This window comes from Ornithodoros turicata, unplaced genomic scaffold, assembly GCF_037126465.1.
Source record: "Ornithodoros turicata isolate Travis unplaced genomic scaffold, ASM3712646v1 Chromosome304, whole genome shotgun sequence".
NCBI lineage: Eukaryota > Metazoa > Arthropoda > Arachnida > Ixodida > Argasidae > Ornithodoros > Ornithodoros turicata.
Genome location: NW_026999354.1, coordinates 13,643 through 19,708, shown reverse-complemented (window position 1 = coordinate 19,708; position 6,066 = coordinate 13,643). Strand labels below are relative to the sequence as shown.

At 43.3% G+C, this 6,066-nt stretch overlaps 1 long non-coding RNA gene across 1 annotated transcript; it reads right to left on the bottom strand.

Moving 5' to 3' along the window:
- Nucleotides 1–707: 707 nt before the first annotated feature.
- Nucleotides 708–5,838, bottom strand: LOC135373707 (uncharacterized). Its single transcript, XR_010416562.1, has 3 exons — nucleotides 5,805–5,838; nucleotides 5,048–5,327; nucleotides 708–1,314 (listed from the first exon to the last, which is right to left on the bottom strand). It is a non-coding gene; the product is annotated as an uncharacterized LOC135373707 (long non-coding RNA).
- Nucleotides 5,839–6,066: the final 228 nt, after the last annotated feature.

The following is a 6,066-nucleotide window of genomic DNA, read 5'->3' as shown; positions in this document are numbered from 1 at the left end:
ACATATGTCTGACAGCGTCTGAGGAAAACCCAGGAAAAACCCCAGACAGCACAGCCGGCACCGGGTTTCGAACCGGGTACCTCCCAGTCTCGACGTGACATGGCTAGCACGCTAACCACTGAGCCACGGGAGCTGGTAGCCAATCAGTGGCTTTGAACGGGCCAATCCACGTGAAGGGCCAATCCACGTGAAGGGCCAATCGGTATGCTTAGATTGGGGACCAGTTCCACCAATCAGAGAGTTTAGAAGTCTGGAAAATGTGGATCAGTGTGGATCAAAATGTGATCAGTAGGCTTAGAATGACCAATCAGCGTGAAGCAGAGCCCGTTAATTAGCATAAAGGGGCGGAGCTATGCTCACCAATCAGCAGGCTTAGCATGCACCAATCAGCGTGAGGTGGGCAGAACCAAGTAATTCGCTTAGAGGGGCGGAGCTATGGTCAACCAATCAACGATCAGTAGGCTTAGCATGGGCAAGTGTGAAGTGGGCGGAGCCGAGCCAACTAATTAGCATAAAGGGGCGGAGCTATGGTCAACCAGTCAACGATCAGTAGGCTTATGGGTCAATCAACGTGAAGTGGGCGGAGCTAATGGCGACCAATCAGATGAATTAGAATTGGATTGTGTTGGATTAGAACTGAGTTTTGGCATAGAATTGGGTTAGAATTTGATTAGAATAGGCTTCTCTTGGATTAGAAAAACTCTTGGCTATTAACTTTTATTCCCTACTACTTATTCCTCTGTCCCCCGGGACTTTGAGGTATGCCACAATGTTAGGGTGTCATTAACTAGATTGAAGACCAATGCACCTGGAGCAATATACGTAAGAGTATCTCAATTTGCATCAGTTCATTCAGTAGCAGTATTGGCTTCATTTGTTCAGTTTGCTTCATCATATCAGTGAGGTTGCTAAAACTATCTAACAGCTGATGGCATACATCTCTCAGTGCTGCAAATGCTCAGCAAGTTCTGCGGCTCTAGCTTGCTCTTGCAAGCTTGCTGCTCCAATTCACTCTTTCGCACATTCCTTTGCAGCAGGTCATGCGTAGATGCTGATCATGCTTGCTGGGCCCTGCTCCGGTAGGTCCTGGTTTGGCACTTCTCTGTTTGCTGACGCTGGTTCCGAAATGCTCGTGTCCACCGTCCTGCTGAGTGCGCCTTCGCAATGTTGTATGTGCACTTCGCGTTCGTCGCACAAGTGCTTAGTTCTGAGTGCTGCTACCTCAGAGTGGTCTGCCTAGACTCAAAAGTTGCCACTCTGCAGCCTTCACTTTCACCAATGCTGACCAACAGGAGCTGCTGTATTACGGGTATGCTGCAACAGACATTTTTGGCATTGAATTATTGTTAACACTGGCAACACAACAAGTAGCTTCAATGTTGGATCTATGTTCACGTTGCAAGTTCGTGTGCATGAAAACGTTAATGTGGAATGCGGTAGCAACCATGAAAAATACAAATGCTTTTTGTGAAATACAAGTACCGTAGGGGGCATAGTTGTCTGAAATCATCAGGGTGTCGTTCAATGGCTAGCATTAGCTTGGTTGCATTCGAATGCCGTGTATCAGTATAACCTGAAGTTTTAAGGTTCAGATTCTTCCCCAAATTTACACCCTGAACTGAGGATGGCCACTTTAGGGTGAAACCCCACTATTACCCAGCAAACCGCCCTGCACTAGACCATATGGAGGTAGTGCTACTTGTTCTATGATTCCTACAATGCAGCACAAATGGTTTGAGAGGGTAAGTATGATTGAGTTCAGATTCTAAAGCCGGATTCCTCCCCAAAGCTGGTATGGTGAGTTTTTCTACTAGAATTTGCATGAACGTAGAGTGCATAAAAATAAGTAAGTAAGTAGTAAAGTAATTAGGCTATAAAAAATTCAGGCTCTATGTACCAGGGATTCTCTTCGAATGTGGACCCCATGTAGGATGATTTCATTAACTGAGGAGACTTGAAGAATCCTGAATGTTTCAGACAAACCATGTCCCGTACAGTATGTCACCTCAATTCATGCACATCAGTGCTCTGTACTTGACCCATAGTTATTTGTGATCATTCTCATTCTATTTACAAGCTGTGTGTGAGATGCCCTTGTGGTAAGGAGCTATTTGTGTCATTTTTGTATCGCCGACAATAAAAGTGTATTGTCCCAATTCTGAGCATCATTACCCAGTTTGTGCTTGTATATATCCAGTTTATATTTGAGGGTCAGGTGCCTTAGACAGGAATTTCTCCCTTCTGCACCTAATCCTTACTTTTCACCAAGAAAAGTGAAAAATAAAATAATGATAATAAACTCAAATTCAGAAGTAGTTACCATGTGCATAAAGCATCAACCTTGAAACTCAATATCAGCATGGACAAAACGCCAATGCGGTAAGTGCGAGCATTATCATGCAGGTGTTATCAACAGCGAATTACTGCTACACACAAGTAAGCTGCAGTAAGATAGCTCTCCGATGTGCAGGTGTAACGTGGCGTAGCATATTTCCTTATTGGTCTCTCTTATTTCGTCATGTCTCTACTAAAATATAAAAGTCATCTGATGTGTATCAAACTGTTGAATAATCAACTAGAGCAGAAGCTTTCTCTGACGTTTCCAAGCAAAGCTTACCTCTTATTAAGCAGGAGGTCAAGACTGTAGTTGCTGTGTTGTTTAACTTCCCTGGTGTGTAAGTTGGACGCAGGTTATTGTCATTAGAATTGAAATATCCAATAAAATATGTTCCCAGCAATATCTGCACTTCCTTCTATACCAATAAGAGCAGGTGGGTTCCTACCAAGTATATCTACAACAGTCTATATCAGTGGGCAGAGGGCCACACTGGCAGCCGTGTTTGTACCTCTTCCTGTACGTTGTACAATGTAAATAATGTATGTCTGCACAGAAATAGAGAGAGACTAGTGTGTGTCTGTGCCCTCTGTTCAGTGCAAGCCTTGAACTGTGTCCTCCACAGAGTTTTTACGTTATCCCACTGCTTTTTTATATCTTTTAAGGTTCGCGTAACTAGCGGGCTTCTGGAATTCATTATGTGGACTATTTCCTCCCATGCTACTCTCTTCACTTTTGTTGTTGTAGTGACGGTGAAAGAACCGATAATTACGGTCCACCGTGCTTGGAACTGCAACTTATCATACACTGTCCAGTTTTCTTTTCGCTGGCGCTTTGTTGATGCCAATGTGAACAGCCGTATTGTAGCAGACGACAGAGTCGCCCGACTTCTCTTCGTTTATTCCGTGTGCTAATTCATTGATGTACATTATCGTCATCATAAATCTGACGATTAGCAAGGCCGAAGTGCGTTTTACATCTTTCGATGGAACGTTCAATGATGCAGGTACACTCTTAAAAATGAACTTCACCACATAGCACGCTCCTAGCCAACCATCACCTGGAAATACAACGTTCTCGCCCTAGATTTGTTGAAAACGCGAGGAGAAGCCTATTTTGTGCCGTGCATAATGGACACAAAATAGGCTCCTCCTCCTGCTTTCAACAAATCAGGGGTGAGAACGTTGTCATTCGCGATGATGGTTGGCTAGGAGCGTGCTATGTGGTGAAGTTCATTTTTAAGAGTGTACTGGTTCCTTTCGAGCAGAAGGTAATGCTTCCTCGGCCACATACGAATTCTTTGTTCTTTTGTGTAAGTGTTGTACATGTCTTACACAGTTTTACTTTATTCTTTGTGAAATGTCAGTGTTCTACAGACAGAGGTGTAGCTTCTTGGTAGACTTTACCCACGAAGTTGTTGCGGTAGACGAACAAGAGAGCAGACGACAATCTGATGCGACGGCGCTTCGACATTCATCACATTACTTTTTACGTATTTTAGGTATTTGAGAAAGCATAAAGGAAACCCCTTCCGAAAGAACGGCGCGCCCTGTGGCCCTTAGCCCTTCATGTAAACCAATTCGCGTTGGATTGGGAATTTCCTCAGCTTAGGCTTCTGACCACATAAGGACATCCCTAGATTAAGGAATATTCTTGTAGTTTTATGCAAACTGGCCCAGGTTTGTATTTAAAAAAATGAACAACACTTTTGCACTTGCAACCATGGTAGACCCAACATTCAAGAATGTCTATTATACAACACAGAGAAACAATGGGCGAGAAAACTTTTGGAAGTGGCTGTAGAGAGGAGGGCTGGCAACGAAAGCGCAATGCAATGAAAGCGCAGAACCACCCGAGGAGGTTCTTTCCACGCCTTCACGCCTTCTACATCATCTGCCATCTGGAGTATTTTTGGGGAGTTAGCATCTGCATCAGGTGTTTCCTCCCAGCGCACACACACAAAAACAATAACACTTTCAAGTAGAGTAATACATATGCACCCCTGTCTTGCCACGCTCGGAGAGACCACTGCTCTGGTGACAGTCACATGGAAAGGAGAAGTCTCCTGCAATGACTCAAGTGGTGCAGCTCTAGTTGTCCATTCCTGCAACCCAGGTGTCAAGCGAAAGATTGTTCTCTATTTGTGGTCTCACAGTTTTCACAAGACAAGAGTATTTGTTGCCTGAACATGTTGAGCAATTGGTGTTCCTTCATAAAAACTTCAAGTAATTCATAAACATGTATGCTAGATATAATGAACTATATCTAGGGTATGACTTAATCTGCGTTAAACCTGATTCTCCCCATAATTCCCACCCGAATCAGTTTAGGACCAATTCGGGTTAAACCCGATTTCTCCCCGAATTCCAATCGAGCACGTATCATCGAGAGGTATGTATGTTTGACCTATATGTGCACCTTAATCGCAGGTGGCTCGCTGAACAGAAAGCAAAAGATAATAACCCAATGACACCTGGATGTATCAATAGTACACGATTTCACCCCAGATTACAGATTCAAAAATAGCACGCGATTTTTCCCCCCGAATCTGCCATAGGCATTTAACACAAAAAGTCAGACCCTAAACTATATGCCCATGCTGCTCATGTTGCATGCCATTTTCGCTGAGAATTTAGAAATCACTCTTCTCATACTTCTATACCATAGTTATTACATTAACAGCAATAGTATTGTACTATATCTACGACATACATGAATTCAGCTGTGATGTCCCCCAGTACTGGAGCAGAGCGCCAGATATGGGAGCTGGATCTGTCACACCTGTCTCTCAGTGGAAGACTGTCAGACCTTGGCAAACCCACAAGTTGCAGGGGAACCTGTACCGGGGACAGCAGCTCTGCACTTCCACTCTAGCTGCCTTCTGGAAACTCTGTTTCCAGTTCAGACAATGTGAACGAAAGCATACTAGATGGCGGAAGGCTCACTGTTGTCTGGCTTGCCCTACTTCGCCTGAGGAAGCATGTTTGCGTGCCTGCGGAGCAGGGTTCGAGTCATGAACAGGGCAGTGTGCTTTTATTTTCTAAAGAAAAATGATGAAAGAAAAATAATATATGTTGCGAAAGATTATTCTTCACGTAACAAACAGCAACAACAAAAAACGATGTAACATCCATGGATGCGCTTTTAAAATCCCACTTTTGGAACCACTGATCTCATAGTAGTACCGATACATGGAAAACTACATAGAAAAGTACCGATGCATGGACCCCGGCGTATTCATCGTTGTTGTGGTTGACATAGGTTTTCCAGGAAATGTCACTCAGGGAATAATTTTGATAACAAACACCATGAATGATGTAACAATTACTACTAAAGTCAGGTAAAGTTCAGTACTTTAGATTGCAGTGATTGAGATTATGCAATTTTGCTGCAAACCAGTGAGTGCGTTCTAACGGCTGAGAATTATATCATACGGAGATTTTACAAGAGGAGTATGCATTGTACGTACCGCTCTCTGCAGTGAAGCTCCCCGATGAAACCTGCAGCATAAAACCAGTGTTTGCCATTAGGGTAAATAATTCTTCATACACATATACAGGGTGTCCACGCTAACTGTGAACATATTTTTAAAAAATATGTACAACACTTTTTTCCAAGATGAAATCATTGCAATATAGCATATGCTGAAGGGCACTCCCTAGCAGGGCATTAGCAAAGCCCAAAGGCAATGTCTTAATTAACTTTCATTAATTAAGTTTTTAATTATAAAA